A 20,651-nucleotide genomic window follows, 5' to 3' on the forward strand; every position below is an offset into this window, starting at 1 on the left:
GGGCGGCCCAAGAACAGTCCACAGCGCCCTTATCCAGAAGCCTACACCGCTCGCGATTGGCTGAACTGCGCGACCGCTCCGTGTGGGGGCGGGGCCGCCACGCAGCGGCCACGTTTCCCGCCCCGCTGGTGCGCGTGCGCGCAATCCCCACAGGAAAGCGTTTGCGCGCGCCCCTGCCGCGGCCCCTAGCTCGCGCCTCAGCTCCCTCCCCTTTCCGGGCAGGCCCGTCCCGTCAGCAAGGCAGTGAGCACTGCGGCCAGCAGAGGGCGGTCCGGACCCAAGTCTGCAGCGGCGCCATTGGCGTGTGGAAAATGCCACCAGATGGCGGGTTAGGATTGCAGCTCCGTTGAAGGCGCGGCCCCCGCTCCCGAACCCCCGGCGACCACCCCGTAACAACCCCCCCACATCGGGAATAACACACCGGAGACTTTTGGGGGAAAACTAGGTCGACGGCCGGCGGCGCCCGGATGGGCAGCTGAGGTGAGTGCGGGCGGCGGCGACGGCGGCGGGGGGCGGGAAAGAGGGGGAATGCGGCGGCAGCGGCGCGGGGGCTGGAAGCGCCGATCCAAGATGGAGGCCGGGCGAGAGCGAGAGAGCGCGAGCGGGGAGCGGGCGGGCTGGGCGCGGGCCCCGTGCGGGGGAGGGAGGCCGCGCGGGCCTGTGCGGGGTGCGGCGGTCGTGGGCCGTCCGAGTGCCCGGAGAGGCGTCTGTGGGCGCGGCGGGCACCCCGGCGTCTTCGTCGCTTGCTACCCCTTCCGCGGGCACCGAAAATTTTGCCCCCGCCCGCCCGGGCACTACGGCGACAGGCGCGGAAGCCTTTGTGGCGCGCTCGGGCCCGCCGCCAAGCCCGCCCTCCGCCCCCCCCCCTCGCCCGGGCTCTCGGGACTCGCCCGCGCCCAGCGGGGCCGGGCCGAGGCGGGCTGGCGCGAATGCCTTCCGCCGCCCGCCGACCTGCGTTTCTGCGGTGTTTTAGCGGCGGCGGCGTCACATGACAACGAGTTCGTCTCAGCGGAGGGGCCTGGGGGTCGCTCGGCGGGTCGGCTGGCCCAGGCTTCTTGTTGGCGGGGTGGGGCAGGGGGGTGGCGGCTGGGGGAGATAGGGTGTCCATGCTGGGCTTTCCAGCTATCTGCCCTCTCAGCCCCCGACGGGGCCTCCTTGTGAAACGTGTCCAGGCCCAAGCACTACCCCGCTAGTTTGCCAGTCCCCTGAGAGACGAGGCCAATAAAAGTTGTTTTCCCTCCTTTCTCGAGGTGGGGGCGGGGTGGGAAACTAGAGTGCTTAGAGTTGGACCTGAGCCTCGTTTGCAGGGTCCGGACTGGGTGCTGCTTGTGTGGTATGGGTACTAAGAAATTTTCAGGTTTTAGGATTGTCACGTCACCCCCATCTACCCATATTTGAAATGTTATCGATTCTCTTCACATTGCAGGGAATCGTGCTCCGGGCGTATGTGTCATGGGATGGTTTCGTACACTTACAAAAAGCAATGCAATTTATGATTAAAAAAAAAAAAAATTTGCTGTTAAAGTTGGTGTTAAGATGGATAGAGTTTTTTTCTCGTGGTTGTGACTAGAAAGACTATTTTGCATCTTTGCAAAAATACACGGGAAATATCTGAATTGGCACAAAGTTGTGTGATTTGTAACTTATGTGGAATTTGAATGTGACTCTACATTTTAGTTTTCCTTGTGCTTTAAGAAAATTGCACGTTCTGATGGTGGAGCACTTACGGAAATATACAGAACAGTGAAAATAAAAATAACTTGTTTATTGTAGGGTGATATAATGTACCTTGTTGTTATATTCATAATGTATGAAGAATTCAGACTAAAACATTTTAACCAAGCAGGGAAATATGGAATGGAAAGAAGCAGAAATGTTATTTCCTTGCTTTTGATGATTAAGAATACTTATAAGACAAATTGTTGCCTAAACAAAGTTGTAGAAGATCTACAGGTGTTTTGCCACATTTTTTTCCTTTACATATTTAAAACGTACTTGGAGTAAACTAAATTAATTCAAGTGATCTACCAGTGGTCATTTTCACAAACGAACTACTTTTGAGTGGAAATTTTTCTGTATCCATTTCAGTTTCGATGTTCTGATAAAGTTAAGGAATATTTAAATAGATGCAAAATATGGAAGTTTGTTGTGTTATTAGGATTGCCTCCTTTGAAGAGACTAATAAAATGGCTAGATTTGATTCTTTCAAAGCCTTAAGGGCACTATGGTGTAGGGAAGGAGTGGGTCCTGGACCGAAGTTACTTTGAACATCCCCTGGGTTTGTGATGTTAAGGATGTTACCCCTTTGAACCTTACTTTCTTTATGTCTAAAAATGGGGAGCCGGGCCTGGTGGTGCACTCCTGTATGTAGTTCCAACTACTCTGTAGTGAGGCAGGAGGAACCCATAAACCCAGGAGTTTGAGGCCTGCCTGGGCAACATACAAGACCCCATCTCTTTAGAAAAAATAAAATGGGGATGGTATCTTATGGTGGTTGTGTAACAAGATGTCTGTGAAAAACACATTTAATTGCTATAACTTAAAATTTACAGAACTTTTTACAGTTTTAATATTTTTTTCCTTGATTCTGACTTTATATATGTTCATAATCTCAGTGCTGTGAGAGGAAATAATGTACTCTGGGAAAGATAGATTCTTGTTTCCCCTTTTGTTGTTTTGTCCTGTATTTTTATATCCTTATTGAGGATGGGTGTATTAGTTTTTTTGTTTTTGTTTTGGATCCATTTGAGATGGAGTCTCATTCTGTCCCCAGGCTGGAGTGCAGTGGCGCAATCTCGGCTCACTGCAACCTCCGCCTCCCAGGTTCAAGCGATTCTCCTGCCTCAGCCTCCCAAGTAGCTGGGACTATAGGTGCATGCCACCATGCCCAGCTAATTTTTGTATTTTTAGTAGAGGGGTTTCACCATGTTGGCCGGGATGTTCTACATCTCTTCAACTCGTGATCTGCCCACCTAAGCCTCCCAAAATGCTGGGATTACAGGTGTGAGCCACTGTGCCCGGCCAGAGTTGTCTTTCAAGGTCACTACTTGTTGGCACAATTAATTTCCTTATGATAGTATGACTGAAGTCCCCATCTTCTTGTTAGCTGTTGGCCAAGGACTGCTCTCAGTTCCTTGCCTTGTGGCCCCATAGTTCACAACATGGCTGTTAGCTTTTATCCAGGCTAACAGGAATCAGCCTCACTATTTCCTCTGTGTCTGACCTCTGACTCCCCTTTAAGGTCTCTTTTAAAAGCTCACCAGATTAGGTCAGGCCCTTTGTGGTAAACTTAACTGATTAAGGGCCTTAATTACATATGCAAACATATATTTTGTCATATAACCACAGTAATGATATCCCGTCATATCTACAGGTCTCTCCCACACTCAAGGGGAGGGGATGATACAAGGGTGTGGGTTAGTGGCGGCTCTTAAGAATTTTGCCTGCCTGGGAAAATAAGTATCTTCACATTTACCTCTTCAGATTCTGGACATACAAGGAGAGGACATAGGCAGAGCAGTAACCCCGCTTGATCAGCTTACTCTTACTTATATTGCCTTTTCCTCACCTTTTTTCTTTCCCCTATTTCCTGTTACCTTAGTTTACATGCCTTCCTCTATAAAATAATTTTATTGCTTTGAGAGGAAATTAAAATAAAAATGAAAATTAAAAAAGTTATAAAGAAGGGAGGCAATGGGAGAAGGGAGTTTATATAATTATTTTTTCTTTCATTTCTGCCAGTAAGAACACTTTTTTAAAAAAAAATTTTTAAAAATTATTATTGGTCCGGTGTGGTGGCTAGTGCCTATAATCCCAGCACTTTGGGAGGTCGAGGTGGGTGGATCACCTGAGGTCAGGAGTTCGAGACCAGCTTGGCCAACATGGTGAAACCCGTCTATACTAAAAATACAAAAATTAGCTAGGCATGGTAGCACTTGCTTGTAATCCTAGCTACTCAGGAGGCCAAGGCAGGAGAATTGCTTGAACCTGGGAGGCGGAGCTTACAGTGAGCTGAGATCACGCCACTGCACTCCAGCCTGGGTGACAGAGCGAGACTCCGTCTCAGGAAAAAAAAAAATTATTATTTTTTGAGTGTGCCCCGACCAGAGTACAGTGGCATGATCTAGGCTCACTGCATCCTCCACCGCCTGGGTTCAAGCAATTCACGTGCCTCAGCCTCCCGAATAGCTGGGACTGCATGCCTAAGTTTTTGTATATTTGGTAGAGACAGGGTTTCACCATGTTGGCTAGGCTGGTCTCAACCTCTTGACCTGAAACCATCTGTCCACCTTGGCCTCCCAAAGTGCTGGGATTACAGGCATGAGCCACCACGCCCAGTCAGTTATTTTTATTTTTAAAAAATTATGTAATTCTTGCCATTCCTTGATGCTTTGTGTTTTACCTGTTTTTGTTATGATATTGAATCTCACAAAAGTTAAGGAATTTATTTATTTTTTATTTTTCGAGACAGGTTTTCTCTCTGTTGCTCAGGCTGGAGTGCAGTTGTGCAGTCACAGTTCACTACAGCCTCAACCTCCCCAGGCTCAGGTGGGGCCTACAGTAGCTGAGACTATAGGCACGTGCCACTATGCCTGGCTAATTTTTGTATTTTGTGTAGAGATGAGGTTTTGCCACGTTGCCTAGGCTGGTCTGAAACTCCTGGCCTCAAGTAATCAGCTCGCCTTGGCCTCCCAAGGTGTTGGGATTACAGGCGTGAGCCACTGTGTGTGGCCGAAGTTAAGGAATTTAAATGCCTTGGATCACACTCCTGTTAAGTGGCAGATTCACACAGTCATTGCATCAGACAGTTGCTGTGGTGTGATTGGTCTAGCAGCTTGTGAGGAGAGAATTCTTTTTTTTTTTTTTTTTAGATGAGTCTTGCTCTGTTGCCCAGGCTGGAGTGCGGTGGCGCGATCTCAGCTCATTGCAACCTCTGCCTCCCAGGTTCAAGTGATTTTCCTGCCCCAGCCTCCTGAGTAGCTGGGATTACAGGCATGCACCACCATGCCCAGCTAATTATTATTATTTTTTTCTTGAGACAGAGTTTCACTCTTGTTGCCCCAGGCTGGAGTGCAGTGGTGCAATCTTGGCTCTCTGCAACCTCCGCCTCCCGAGTCCAAGTGATTCTCCTGCCTCAGCCTCCTGAGTAGCTGGGATTACAGGCACGCACCACCACACCTGGCTAATTTTGTGTTTTTAGTAGAGACAGTGTTTTTTCCATGTTCGTCAGGCTGGTCTTGAACTCCTGACCACAGGTGATTCGCCTGTCTTGGCCTCCCAAAGTGCTGGGATTATAGGCGTGAGGCACTGCGCCTGGCCGCCCGGTTAATTTTTGTATTTTTAGTAGAGATGGGGTTTCACCACCCGCCTGAGGCCAGGCTAGTCTCGGAACTCCTGACCTCAGGCAATCTGCCTGCCTTGGCCTTCCAAAGTGAGCCACCGCACCTGGCTGAGGAGAGAATCCTTACGAAGAGAATAGTTATTTGCAAGTCTCAGAGTAAGGGTATTATTGGTGGAACAAAGAAGGCAGCAGAAGGTTAGTCATGGCATGTGGTTTAGCAGTCCAAGAAGCAAAATATTTTCACGAAAAGGGAATTAAGACAGGTTAGCCAAGGATAATCAAGCTTTAAGGCAAGTTTATCCAACCCGTGGCCCAACACAAATTTATAAGCTTTCTTAAAACATTGTGAGGTGTTTTTTGCATTTTTTGTTTTTTGTTTTTTGAGCTCATCAGTTATAGTTAATTTTACGGGTGACCCCAGACAGTTCTTCCAGTGTGGCCCAGGAAAGCTAAAAGATTAGACACCCTTCCTTTAAAGGATATAACTGTGAATTAAAATTACTAGGGAGATATATTTTAACACAGAAATGATACAGTAGGGGCTTGGTAAATCTTTGTTTACTGAATAAAAATATAAATCTTTAGAATTTAGGTGATTCTTGCTAGGGTTGTAGGGAAAAACTAGGAAGCAGAGAGCTAAAATGATGTTCTTGTGTAAGTCACAGAATGAGATGATTCTTGAGGTAGGAATTAGAATTGTGTCTATAGGAAATTTTCTGTTATTTTGGTGGTTAAGAGAACAGTCAGCTTCCTGGCTTTTAGTGCTGAAAGTGTCTTGTAATTCAGTTGGTTTTATAGAATCTTTTCTTTATGTAACATACCCCTTATTGCTTCTCTCAGACTTTTTTCCTCCTCTTCTAAATCAAGCTTGTCCAACCTGTGGCACATGGGCTGCATGCAGCCCAGAATGGCTTTGAATGTGGCTCAACACAAATTTCATAAACTCTTTAAAAACATTATGAGGTTTGTTTTGTTTTTCACCTTATTAGCTATCATTAGGATTTTTTATGTAGGGCCTACAACAATTCCTCTTCCAGTGTGGCCCAGGGAAGCCAAAAGATTGGACACCTGTGTTCTAAATCAAGGGTCCCCAACCCCTGGGGTGTGGACCCATACTGGTCTGTGGCCTGGTAGAAACGGGGCTACACAGCAGGAGGTGAGAGGCAGGTGAGCTAGCTTTACCACCGGTGCTCCATCCATCTCCTGTCAGATCAGTGGGAGCGTTAGATTGTCATGAGTGCAAACTCTACTGTGAACTGCGCATACAGGGGATGTAGGTCGCATGCTTTATCTAATGCTTGATGATCTGAGGTGGAACAGTTTTATCCTGAACCCTTCTGATTCCCCACCCCATCTGTGGAAAAATTTTTTTCCACGAACCTGGTCCCTGGTACCAAAAAGGTTGGGGATGGCTGCTCTTTTTTTTGTCAGTTAGTAGTGAAGGATGTTGTAAATCTTGCCTTCTTTCCCCCCCAGTTTATTTTATTTTAGTTTTAATTTCGTGGGTCTATAGTGGGTGTATGTATTTATGGGTTATTTGAGAATGTCTTACCTTCTTTATGAAATACATTCCTTTGTGCTATGGGCCAAAATGATATACCATTTAGTTGTCCAAGAATTTCAATGGAATTTTGCTGTAAACACAATAGCAATGGCTTTTAACTTGTTTTCTAGCTTTTGCTAGCAGTTACAAAAACATTTTACATTGTGGCACAGTACAAACACACACACACACACACAATGAAAATAAAAGTTTCATGAAATAATACTTAATCTTTATGCAGCACACTCTGATATTTTCTGATCTTTTCTATTAAGAATGCTATTAAGAACGGTGATCCATGCCTATAATCCTAGCACTTTGGGAGGCTGAGGCAGATGGATCACTTGAGGTCAGGAGTTGGAGACCAGTGTGGCCAATGTGGCGAAACCCCGTCTCTACTAAAAATACAAAAATTTGCTGGGAGTGCTGGCATGTGCCTGTAGTCCCAGCTGCTTGGGAGGCTGAGGCACAAGAATCGCTTGAACTCTGAAGGCAGAGGTTGCAGTGAGTTGAGATCGCACCACTGCACTCCAGCCTAGGCGACAGAGTGAGACTCTATCTCAAAAAAAAAAAAAAAAAAAAAATGATTGTAGTTCACCTAAACAATATCATGACTCACAGCAACTAACACTTGGAAACGTATTGAATTGTAATATCATTGGTAAAAAGGAAAGTGCAAAGTAGAGCCATGAGAAGAAACCATTTCACTTCCATCAGATTGACAAACATTAAAAAGTCTGATAATATCAAGTATTGGTGAGAATGTAGAGAAATTACATTCTCACTTTTGACAGCAGTGTAAATTGATACGATCATTTTCGGAAAGATGTTAGAGTATTTAGTAAATTCAAGATTCATGTATTTTAACCCTAGGAGTTAAACTCCTGTCTTTATATTCCTGATGAATGAAATCCTTGTATTTTTATTTTTGAGACGGAGTTTCACCCTTGTTGCCCAGGCTGGAGTGCAATAGTGCAATCTCAGCTTACCGCATCCTCCGCTTCCCTGGTTCAAGTGCTTCTCCTGCCTCAGCCTCCTGAGTAGCTGGGATTACAGGCGTGCACCACTATATCTGGCTAATTTTGTACTTTTAGTAGAGACGGGGTTTCTCTGTGTTGGTCAGGCTGGTCTTGAACTCTTGACCTCAGGTGATCTGCCCGCCTCGGCCTCCCAAAGTGCTGGGATTACAGGCGTGAGCCACCACGGCCAGCCGAAGTCCTTGTGTTTTTGTACCAGGATGTGTGAACAGAATGTTCATAGTAGCCTTATTTGCAGTAGCCAAAATTCAGAAATAAACTGAATGTCTTTAGTGGTAGAATGGTTAAATTAATGATAGTTTTCAAAAGTTAAAATAATTTTGGTTACTGGGATAAGCCAACTTGGTCATAGTGTATTATGTATCCCTTTTGTATTTACTATTATTTTGATAGGAGTTTTGGCCTATTTCTTCATTAGGCATATTGCTTTGTAGTTTTATTGTAATGTCTTTGTCAGGTTTTGGTATTAGGGTTATGATAGTTTCATAAAAAAGGTTGGGAAGTGTTCCCTCTATTTACTGAAATAGTTTGTGTAATGGTGTTCTTATTCCTGGAATTTTAGAATATACCAGTGATACCATTTGGACTTGGAATTTTCTTTTTGGGATGGTTTTGAAAACAATCAAATTTAGTTTCTATACTAGATATAGGACTATTCAAATTTTCTGTTTCATCTTGTGTCAGTTTTGGTCTGTTTCATCTTGTGTCAGTTTAGGAAAATTTGTTCATTTTACTTAATTGATTGGCAGGAGTTTATAAGATTTCCTTGCTATCCTTCTAATATCTATAGGATCTGTAGTGATAGCTCTTCTTTAATACTGGTATTGTTAATATATCTTTTTTTTGGTGAGGGAGTTTCATTCTTGTTGCCCAGGCTGGAGTGTGGTGGTGCAATCTTAGCTCACTGTAACCTCCGCCTCCTGGGTTCAACCGATTCTCCTGCCTCAGCCTCCCAAGTAGCTGGGATTACAGGTGCTCTCCACTACGCCTGACTAATTTTTTGTATTTTTAGTAGAGACAGGGTTTCACTATGTTGGCCAGACTGGTTTTGAACTTCTGGCCTCAAGCAGTTCACCTGTCTCGGCCTCCCAAAGTGCTAGGATTACAGGCGTGAGCCACTGCGTCAGGCCAGTATGTTCTTTTTATTTCGACCAGTTTAGTGATTTATTGGTTATCTTTTCAAATAACCAACTTCGATAATTGTCAGTATTTGTCTTTAGTATCTCATTGGTTTCTGTTCTTTAAAATTTTCTTCTGTTTTGCTTTCTTTCTTAAAAGTGAAACTTTAGGTTATAGATTTTAGGCACTTTGTTTTCTAATAAAAGCATTTAAAGCTATATATTTTTCTCTAAGCACTGCTGCATCACTCAGACTTCGATGTGTTATATGTTTATAATTTATTTTGACATTGTTTTTAATTTGTGATATCTTTTACCCATGGATTACTTAAAAGTGTGTTGTTTAATTTTCTCTTTTTTTTTTGAGACGGAGTCTCCCTCTGTCATCCAGGCTGGAGTGCAGTGGCGCAATCTCCGCTCACTGCAACCTCCACCTCCTAGGTTTAGGTGATTCTCCTGTCTCAGTCTCCATAGTAGCTGGGATTACAGGCGCGCACCAGCACGCCCAGCTAATTTTCGTATTTTTTTAGTAGAGACGGGGTTTTGCCATGTTAGCCAGGCTAGTCTCAAACTCCTGACCTCAAGGATCCGCCTGCCTCAGCCTCCCAACGTGCTTGGATTATAGGCATGAGCCACCGTGCCCGGCCTTGTTGTTTAATTTTCAATATTTGGGATTATTCTAGATATCTTATTAATGATTTCTAAGCTAGTGTCATTTTGAGGTCATAGTCTTGATGATTTTAATCCTTTAAAATTTATTGAAACTTATTTTATGGGCCAGCATGTGGTCCATCTTGGTTAATGTATCTTTCATACTTGAAAGTATGTTTTGCAGTTGTTGGATGTAGTATTCTGTAACTATCAATTAGATTAAGATGTTTTAATAGCACTTTTCAAATAATCTATGTCTTTATTTATTTTTTGTCTCATTCTGTCAACTGCTGAGAAGAAAGTTAAAATATCCAACTATGACTGTGGAATTAATCTATTTCTCCCTTAGTTCTGTCAAGTTTTGCTCACTCATTTTGAAGCTCTGTTGTAAGACATGCACAACTTGTAATTATTATGTCGTTTTGACAAATTGACCTTTTTATTATTATGAAATGTCTCTCTGTCTCTGTTAATAATCTTTTTCTTGAAGTCTGCTTTATCTGGTGTTAATATAGCCACTCCAGCCGTCTTGAGCTTACTATTTGCATAATATATCTTTTTCTACCTATTTACCCAAAACTCTTCATTATATTTAAAGTGCTTTTGATGATAGTATATAGTTGAATATTGCTTTTTAAAAAATTCCTGGCCAGGCACAGTAACTCATGTCTGTAATCCCAGCACTTTGGGAGGCCGAGGCAAGGTGGATCATCTGAGGTCAGGAGTTCGAGACCAGCGTGACCAACATGGAGAAGCCCCCATCTCTACTAAAAATACAAAATTAGCCGGGCATGGTGGCGGGCACCTGTAATCCCAGCTACTTGGGCGACTGAGGCAGGAGAATTGCTTGAACCCAGGAGGCGGAGGTTGTGGTGAGCTGAGATCATGCCATTGCACTCCAACCTGGGCAACAGGAGCAAAACTCTGTCTTAAAAAAAAAAAAAAAAAAAAAATTCCTTCCAACAACATGGAAGGTGGAATCTTTCAGTTGTAATAAACATTGATTATATGCCAATGTTTGTCAAGAACTGTGAAGAGTTTGAAGTTTTACCGTATTTATAGGCTGACAAGTTAACTTGGCATACTTTAATGGCTTATGGTAGAAGCCATCGAAATGGCTTGGTCAGAGGTGAAGAATGATGCACTGTATCAGTAGCCAGACAGCATTTGCGTCAGATTTCGGAGCTTCAGTTTGTGTAGGGCATTGGGAAGAGGTCCAGGTGATGCCTGCACAAGTAATGGAATCCCAAGCTTAGAGAAACTCAGATCTTTTATAATGGGTCATAAATACGCTTTTTGCTCTGGGACATGCCTCTCTTCCAGGATTCTTCACTATATAACTATCCTGAAAAGATTGGAACAAAGGTTTTCAGTGCTTCTCTTCTCAAGACAGGCAGAAAATCAAGAGACCCCATGGAGAATTGTCTTCTATAACTGCCTAGTGAATTTTCTCCATTTTCCCTTTTGTTATTTCTTTAAATTTTTCTTTTGTTTCTTACATGGCTACAACTTAGCTTTCCAGCTCTATTTCTTCATTGTACTTCTCTATGGTTTTTATGTTATCACCAAATTAGATTACATACTTGTATCCTGTCTTTCCCCAGGTCTTTGTTCTGGTGAATAGATGTGTGTGTAAGAAAACACTTGGCCGGGCATGGTGACTCCTGCCTGTAATCCTGGCCCTTTGGGAGGCTGGGGCGGGCGATCACTTGAGTTCTGGAGTTTCAGACAAGCCTGTGCAACATAGTGAAACCCCATGTCTACAAAAAATAAGCTAGCTGTGGTAGTGCACACCTGTAGTCCCAGCTACTTGGGGGACTGAGGCAGAGGATAGTTTGAGCCCAGGAGGTTGAGGTTTCAGTGAGCTGTGATCACGACACTGCACTCCAGCCTGTGAGACTCTGTCCCAATAAAAGAACAAAAGAAAACACTCACTGAGCATTTACTATATGCCAATAAACATTTTACAGTAACCTGTGGGGTAGTTATTGTTATGTTGGTATTATCTCCCTTTTACTGGTGAGGAACTGAGGCTTGGATTAAATTTCCCAAGTTTGTAATTAGGGAGGGACACATTATGGAGAAGCTTTTGTAGTAGTCTATTTCTTGACCTTAGTAGTAATTACATGGAGTGTTTGCGTTAAAATTCTCTCTCTTTTTTTTTTTTTGAGATGGAGTCTTGCTTTGTCGCCCAGGCTGGAGTGCGGTGGTGCGATCTCGGCTCACTGAAACCTCCGCCTCAAGCGATTCTTATGCTTCAGCCTCCCGAGTAGCTGGGATTACAGGTGCCTGCCACCATGCTTTAAAATTCTTTAAACTGTTATTTAGAATTTTACATAATGTACTGTATAATTGATATACTTCACAAAGAAAAGAAAAACAAACACAGAATAAGATGTGGAATCTGTGTGAAATCTTTACTGATAACTTCAGCCAATCTTTATCCTCTGTGTCTGTCCCGTTTGCATTTATTGTTGGCATCATAATGTTTAGTAAGTGGCTGTGTTCATAAGGCACAGTGTCCTGTGTAATATATGTGTGTGTGTGTGTGTATGTATAATTATTATTATTTTTTTGAGTTGAAGTCTAGCTCTTGTTGCCCAGGATGGAGTGCAGTGACGTGATCTTGGCTCACTGTAACCTCTGCCTCCCAGGTTCAAGTGATTCTCCTGCCTCAACTTCTCGAGTAGCTGGGACTACAGGTTCCTGCCACCACATCTGGCTAATTTTTTTAAAAAATATTTTTAGTAGAGACAGGGTTTCACTATGTTGGCCAGACTGGTCTCAAACTCCTGACCTCAGGCGATCCGCCCGCCTTGGCCTCCCAAAAGTGCTGGGATTATGGGTGTCAGCCGCCGCGCCTGGCCTTTTTTTTTTTTTTCTTTTCTGTCAGGGTCTTTTTGTTGCCCCAGGCTGGAGTGCTGTGGCATGATCATGGCTCACTGCAGCCTCAACCTCTCACCTCAGCTTCCCAACTAGCTGGGAGTACCTGGAACCACAGGTGTGTGCCACGAGGTGCAGCTAATTAAAATAATATATTTTTTGTTTTTTGAGACTGAGTCTGGCTCTGTCGCCCAGGCTGGAGTGCGGTGGCCGGATCTCAGCTCACTGCAAGCTCCGCCTCCCGGGTTCACGCCATTCTCCTGCCTCAGCCTCCTGAGTAGCTGGGACCACAGGCGCCCGCCACTTCGCCCGGCTAGTTTTTTGTATTTTTGAGTAGAGACGGAGTTTCACTGTGTTAGCCAGGATGGTCTCGATCTCCTGACCTCGTGATCCGCCCGTCTCGGCCTCCCAAAGTGCTGGGATTACAGGCTTGAGCCACCGTGCCCGGCCTAATTTTTTTTTTTTTGTAGAGATAGGGTCTCACTGTGTTGCTGAGATTGGTCTTGAACTCCTGGGCTCAAGCAATCCCCCCCACCTTGGCTTCCCAAAACGCTGGGCTTATTGTTGTGAGCCACCAAGCCTCACTCAGTGTGTAATGTTTTAAACTAATTTTCCAAGGCCAAACAGCTAGTAAATGATAGTGCCAGAATTTGAACTTAGGTTGTTTCGGAACCCACTCTCTAAATCTCTTAAAAGGCCATTTTTCTGTCAGCCTCATTTCTGCATGTTGAAATACTTCGTATTTTGAAGTTTATTTTAGGAAGATTTGATTTTCTTCCCTATTCTATTATGTAATAATTGTCTTGCGTAGGACGTTTATTTTCTGGAGTCCTCAATTTTCTCTCTCTTTTTTTTGGAGATGGAGTCTCGCTCTGTCGCCCAGGCCGAAGTGCAGTGGCGCGATCTCGGCTCACTGCAAGCTCCGCCTCCCGGGTTCCCGCCATTCTCCTGCCTCAGCTTCCTGAGTAGCTGGGACTACAGGCGCCCGCCACCTCGCCCAGCTAATTTTTTTGTATTTTTTTTAGTAGAGACGGGGTTTCACCGTGTTAGCCAGGATGGTCTTGATCTCCTGACCTCGTAATCTGCCCGTCTCGGCCTCCCAAAGCACTGGGATTACAGGCTTGAGCCACCGCGCCCGGCAATTTTCTCATTTTTAAGATGGGAATACAGTTTAGAGTCTTTATATTTTTAGAAAAATCTACTTATTTTTAAATGGACAAATAATTATGTTTATGGTGAATAACATTTTGATACATGTGTACATTATGGAATGGCTAAATCATGCTAATTAATATATACTTTTCTTCACATTTATTTGGTGTGGTGAACATACTTAAAATCTATTCTCTTAGCATTTTCAAGTATCCAGTATACATTGTTATTAACTATAGCCACCATGCTGTGCAATAGATCTCTTGAACTTATTCCTCCTGTCTAATGAAAATTTGTATCCTTTTTTTGGAGGGGAAGAGGAAAGCAGGGTCTTGCTCTGTTGCCTAGGCTGGATGGCAGTGGTGCGATCTCGGCTCACTGCAGCCTTCCCCTCCCAGGTTCAAGTGATTCTCATGCCTCAACCTCCTAAGTAGCTGGGACCTCAGGCGTGTGCCACCGTGCCCACCTAGTTATTATTTTTGATATGGAGTCTTGCTCTGTCTCCTAGGCTGGAAGGCAGTGGTGTGATTTCAGCTCACTGTAGCCTCTGCCTCCGGAGTTCAAGTGGTTCTCCTGCGTCAACCTCCTAAGTAGCTGGAATTACAGATGAGTGCCACCATGCCCTGCTAATTTTTGTATTTTTAGTAGAGATGGAGTTTCACCATGTTGGCCAGGCTGGTCTCGAACTCCTGACCTCAGGTGATCTGCCTGCCTTGGTCTCCCAGAGTGCTGGGATTACAGGACTGATCCACTGGGCCTTGTGAAAATTTGTATCCGTTTGATCAATGTCTTCTTAATCCTCATCTCTACTCTCATTCCTGGTAACCACCATTCATTCTTTGTGCTTCTATGAATTCAGCATTCTGTTATGTTATGTTATGTTATGTTATGTTATGTTATGTTATGTTATGTTATGTTATTATTTTGAGACGGAGTCTCACTCTGTCGCTTAGGCTGGAGTGCAGTGGCACAATCTCAGCTCACTGCACCCTCCGCCTCCTGGGTTCAAGCGATTCTCCTGCTTCAGCCTCCTGAGTAGCTGGGATTACCGGTATACACCACCACGCCCGGCTAATTTTTGTATTTTTAGTAGAGATGGGGTTTCACCATGTTAGTCAGGCTGGTCTTGAACCCCTCATCTTGAGATCCGCCTGCCTTGGCCTCCCAAAGTGCTGGGATTACAGGCGTGAGCCACTGTGCCTGGCCTTATTTTTTAAAGTGCTTGTTTATTGTCTGTTTCTTGCCTCTGGAATGTTAGCTCTGTGGTGAGAGATCTTATCCGCCTTCTTTATATTACTATCTAGAATAGATTCTGACACTGTAGGGGCTAACACATATTTGTTGAATATAGTAAGTGGTATCATTAACTGAAAGCCAGGAAGCAAGAGGTAGCGTGGTGAAAAAGGCAGACTAGTAGAAGTTGAAAACATGAACATAAAATGCAGAGGCAAGGCCTGGCACGATGGCTCATGCCTATAATCCCACCACTTCGGGAGGCCGAGGCAGGAGGAGCACATGAAGTCAGGAGTTTGAGACAAGTCTGGCCAACATGGTGAAACCCTTGTCTCTACTAAAAATGCAAAAATTGGCCTGGTGCAATGGCTCACGCCTGGAATCCCAGCACTTTGGGAGGCTGAGGCGGGTGGATCATGAGGTCAGGAGTTCGAGACCAGCCTGGCCAACATAGTGAAACCCCGTCTCTACTAAGAATACAAAAAATCAGCTGGACGTGGTGGCAGGCACCTGTAATTCCAGCTACTCAGGAGGCTGAGTCAGGGGAATCACTTTAACCCGGGAGGTGGAAGTTGCAGGTAGCAGAAATGGCATGATTGCACTCCAGCCTGGTTGACAAAAGTGAAACTCTGTCTCAAAATAAAAAATAAAAAAACGCAAAAATTAGCTGAATGTGGTGGCGTATGCCTGTAATCCCAGCTACTTTTGGTGGCTTTGGCACGAGAATCGCTTGAACCCAGGAGGCAGAGGTTCCATTGAGCTGAGATCACGCCAATGCACTCTAGCCTGGGCGACAAAGTGAGACCCTGTCTCAAAAAAGGAAAAAAAAATGCAGACGCAAGGCTGGGCACAGTGGCTCACGCATGCAATCCCAGCATTTCTGGAGGCCAAGGTAGGAGGATTGCTTAGACTCATGAGTTTGAGACTAGCCTGGGCGTCATAGCAAGCACAAGACCGTGTCTCTACAGAAAATGTGAAAATTTGCTGGGCATGATGGTGGCCACCTGTAGAACTAGCTACTCAGGAGGCTGAGGTGGGAGGATGACTTGAGCTCGGGAGGTCAAGATTGCAAGGTTGTAGTTAGCCGAGGTCCCACTACTGCACTGCAGCCTGGGCAACAAGAGCGGAAGTCCATCTCAAAAAAAAAAAAAAAAGGGAGTGGGGAGGGAGAGAGAGGGTTGGAAGGAAGGAAGAAGGGAAGTTGGCTGCCCTAGCATGGAAACTGGAATTGGAGAATATAATAATAATTGAGGAGAGTTTGGTTACTAGGTTAGTGTCAAGAGTTCTGACCAGAAACTCTGCAGGCCTGGTGGAGAGGACGAGTTCAGCGTTTTTAGATTCCACATGTAAGTGAGATCATGAGGTATTTGCCTGACTTATTTCACTTAACATAATGTCCAGGTTTTTCCATATTGTCAGGAATAGCAGGATATGCTTCAGTTAAGATTCAGCAAATTTTTTTTTTTTTTTTTTTTGAGACGGAGTCTCACTCGTTGCCCAGGCTGGAGTCCAGTGGCGTGAGCTCGGCTCACTGCAAGCTCCGCCTCCCAGGTTCACACCATTCTCCTGCCTCAGCTTCCTGAGTAGCTGGGACTATAGGCGCCCACCACCACGCCCAGCTAATTTTTTGTATTTTTAGCAGAGACAGGGTTTCACCATGTTAGCCAGGATGGTCTTGATCTCCTGACCTCGAGATCTGCCCGCTTCGGCCTCTCGAAGTGCTGGGATTACAGGCGTGAGCCACTGCGCCTGGCCTGGATTCAGCAAATATTTTATGAGTACTTATTCCATGTGTGGTAGTGGGTATACAAAATTGATAAATATGTAGGTTTTTCTCTTAAAAAGCTTCTATTGAGAGAGATTAAAAACAAACAAAACCCCCAAAACAACAAAACAAACCAACAGGGTTAATGAAATGTGGATGCGGGGAGGTGGGAAGCATAAAAAATACAAAGTAAAAGGAGATGCCCTTCTCCTTGTCAGTGTGCCGCCTCCTGCCTCGCATAACATTAGATCCTTTTTATGTGTCAGGAAATAACAAACATAGGTCAGAAGAGTTTTTCAGGAGAGTCCCTTTATTTTCTAACCAAGATAACATGAATAGTTAAATATTACCTCTACTGTTTTTTGGCTCTCTGGCAAGATTTCTCTTCATAATTGGTAAATTGGTTTAAAGGTCCAGGTGGTAGTTTGAAACATTACTATCTGCCTCCTCAGTCTTAGGCAGAAAAGAAATGTTTTATACATAGTCAGCATGAGGATGACATGGTTCTCTCCTTTGAGGTACCTGCCTGTCTCTTTTATCATGAAGCTTGGTTGGCCTTGATTATATCAGGTTACAATTTTTCCTGTCTTATTTGGGGCACTGAGAGGTAGTCAGTCCCTATTCTTTAGTAGAGACAGTACAAACTAGCAAGTGTGCAGAAATTCTTTTTTTGTTTTTTTGTTTTTTTTTTTTTTTGAGTCTCGCACCGTCGTCCAGGCTGGAGTGCAGTGGCACGATCTCGGCTCACTGCAAGCTCCGCCTCCTGGGTTCATGCCATTCTCCTGCCTCAGCCTCCTGAGTAGCTGGGAGTACAGGTGCCTGCCACAATGCCCAACTAATTTTTTGTATTTTTATTAGAGACGGGGTTTCACCGTGTTAGCCAGGATGGTCTTGATCTCCTGACCTCATAATTCGTCCGCCTTGGCCTCCCAAAGTGCTGGGATTACAGGCGTGAGCCACTGCGCCTGGCCTGCAAGTGTGCAGAAATTCTTATAGTGCAAGGTATAAAAGTTGAAGAACATTTTAGGCTGTGTTCTATTTTATTCTTATAGCCTAAATTAACTTTTGGGAAACCAGTGCCTTAATTTATGCCACGTGCTGCTGGTTACAGTTAAAAATCTCATGTGTTCACAGATGAAGGAAGCACTGTCACATGACAGATGGCTAAGAAAGCTATTGTCCATTGTCTGGGAGAGTTCCTGGTGCCGGAATCACACTGTGTCAAATTCTGATTGCATGTTTCCGTCTATGTTAACTTCTTTAACCTTTCTAAGTCTCAGTTTTCTCGTCTGTAAAATGGGAATAATAATAAAAGTATTCCACTGTTGTGGGTTGCTGTAGGTGTTAAAAAGTTAGCCTTTGGCCAGGCACGGTAGCTCATGCCTGTAATCCCAGCACTTTGGGACACTGAGGTGGGTGGATCATTTGAGCTCAGAAGTTTGAGACCAGCCTGGGCAACATAGCGAAACCCTGTCTCTACAAAAAAATACAAAAATTAGCCGGGCATGGTAGCTGTCATCTGTAGTCCCAGCTACTCTGGAGGCTGACGTGGGAGGATTGCTTGAGCCCAGGAGGCAGAGGTTGCAGTGAGCTGAGATCATGCCATTGCACTCCAGCCTGGGTGACAGAGTGAGACTGTCTCAAAAAAAAAAAAAAAAGGTTTTAACCACTAGACTATATTGTGTTGTGCATAGATCCAAAGATCATTAATCTTAAAAGATGAATAACATCATAATCTAGGTAAATGGTGAGGTTACTTTCTGTAAGCAAAGAATTTTAGTTAATTGGTTCTCATCAGCAGGTAGGGCTAGCAATTGGTTAAAACTTTTTTAATGAGGCCGAGCGGTGGCTCACGCCTGTAATCCCAGCAGTTTGTGAGGCCGAGGTGGGTGGATCATGAGGTCAGGAGTTTGAGACCAGCCTGGCCAAGATGACGAAACCCCGTCTCTACTAAAAATACAAAGATTAGCTGGGTGTAGTGGTGGGCACCTGTAATCCCAGCTACCCAAGAGGCTGAGGCAGGCAAATCGCTTGAACCTGGGAGGTGGAGGTTGCAGTGAGCGGAGATTGCGCCGCTGCACTCTAGCCTGGGTGACAGAGCAAGACTCTGTCTCAAAAACAAAAAATTCATTAATGAGAATGGTCAGATGATAAGGTACTCTGATTAATTGAGAGATGAAGGTTATCACCTGTGTGTTCTGCTTATTAGTAAACACATTTCAAAAATTAGGCTCATTTTCTTTAGAAAAGTGCTGCATCCTGGAAAGACATTGTAATGCTTCTTTGGTAGTTGATAAATTTTGATGGCTTTATCAGGATTATTTATGAATCTTAGCTTTTTCTTTATAATTCTGCACCCAGAAGGGTAGGCATGAAACTAAGAGCAAAGTTGGAAAGTTACTTCTAGACAAAATAAGATGATGGCTTACTAGTTTTTTCTCCAGTTGGAATGCAGACAACACAATTGTGACTAAGAGGTGTTATTTATTTTTTAGTTGTGGATATTTAAGATTTTATTTTATAGATACAAAGGCAGGGGTGTAAAAGAACAAAAACTAGTGTAGGGCCAGAGGTCTGAGTTTTAATTATAACTCTACCACTAACTGGCTGTGTGTCTTTGATTGATTATTTCTCTGGGCCTCAGTTTCTTCATCTCTAATATTAGTGTCTTTGGCCAGATAGCTGGTTTCCAAGATTTCCTGTAATTTTTTCAGTCCCTATTGAAATAATCATGAAGTTAAGTCTTCATCAGGTAATGCAGTTTTTGATTTGAAAGTCATTAGTTGGCCGGGCGCGGTGGCTCAAGCCTGTAATCTCAGCACTTTGGGAGGCTGAGACGGGTGGATCACGAGGTCAGGAGATCGAGACCATCCTGGCTAACACAGTGAAACCCCGTCTCTACTAAAAAAATACAAAAAACTAGCCGGGCGAGGTGGCGGGCGCCTGTAGTCCCAGCTACTCAGGAGGCTGAGGCAGAGAATGGCGTGAACCCGGGAGGCGGAGCTTGCAGTGAGCTGAGATCCGGCCACTGCACTCCAGCCTGGGCGACAGAGCGAGACTCTGTCTCAAAAAAAAAAAAAAAAAAAAAAAAGTCATTTGTTTTGAAGACCTAGGTGTGATATTTTGCCTCCACACCTCCCATCTGCTTATTGGAATAATTTATGTTTTCCACTAGCTGATAAATATACAGGCCAGATAAAATGTTGATATTTAGATAGCACTTAATAGTTTCTGGTGCCAGGTGTGGGCATGTGTTTGCTACATTTTTGATGAAAAGGAGGTTAGCAAGTGTTTTCATGTGATTTTGCTCATTGAGTGATTAATCAAGCATTTGTTGAACATCTACAGTGAGCCATATAGTGTGGTTAAATGGTACAAGACTCAGAACTTAGGTAGTACCTTCTTCAGAAATCTTTACTTGATAGGCTTATTGCTCCTCTCTTTCTCCCATCCAGGGCTGATCTAAATGTTCTTTGTATTTTAGTGGCACACAGTGCCAGGGCTGCCATGAATGGTTGTGGAATTGGTACCCTGCCTAAATAAAAGGATAAATGCCTGGATAAAATGGTAGGGGAAGGCTGAAATCCAGATTTTATTCTGCTTGACAAATTCTATTTGGTTTTTCCACCTTTTTCTAGTTTACCTGCTCAGAGTAGAGTGCTTTTTCTAATTCTTACAAAAGAACCTATGTATTCCAGCAGATAATCCACCTTTTGCATTACTGTACATTAACATTCTGTATTGCTTTTTTTTTTTTGTAGTCAAGTTTTGTACTGGGTAATGAATGCCTTGAAGTGATTTGTTGAAGTGAGCAAATGCTTCCTGAAGGAGATGAATTCTTATGTGAGTTTTGAAAGAGAAGTGAAAGCCAGACAAGGGTAGATGTTGGAGATGGGAATGACATTCCAGGTGAAGGAACAATGTATAT

General features: G+C 44.1%; 1 protein-coding gene across 2 annotated transcripts in view; it reads left to right on the forward strand.

Annotated features, from left to right (window-relative positions):
* Positions 1–271: 271 nt before the first annotated feature.
* STAG1 (stromal antigen 1) overlaps positions 272–20,651 on the forward strand; it is a 402,456-nt gene continuing 382,076 nt past the window's right edge. Inside the window, exon 1 of one of the 2 annotated variants that reach the window (XM_025375719.1) lies at positions 272–480. The gene's annotated coding sequence lies outside the window, so the exon portion shown is untranslated. The remainder of the gene's footprint in view (positions 481–20,651) is intronic. The other variant, XM_025375720.1, reaches the window with a different exon arrangement.

The sequence above is a fragment of the Theropithecus gelada genome, chromosome 2 (genome assembly GCF_003255815.1).
Source record: "Theropithecus gelada isolate Dixy chromosome 2, Tgel_1.0, whole genome shotgun sequence".
NCBI lineage: Eukaryota > Metazoa > Chordata > Mammalia > Primates > Cercopithecidae > Theropithecus > Theropithecus gelada.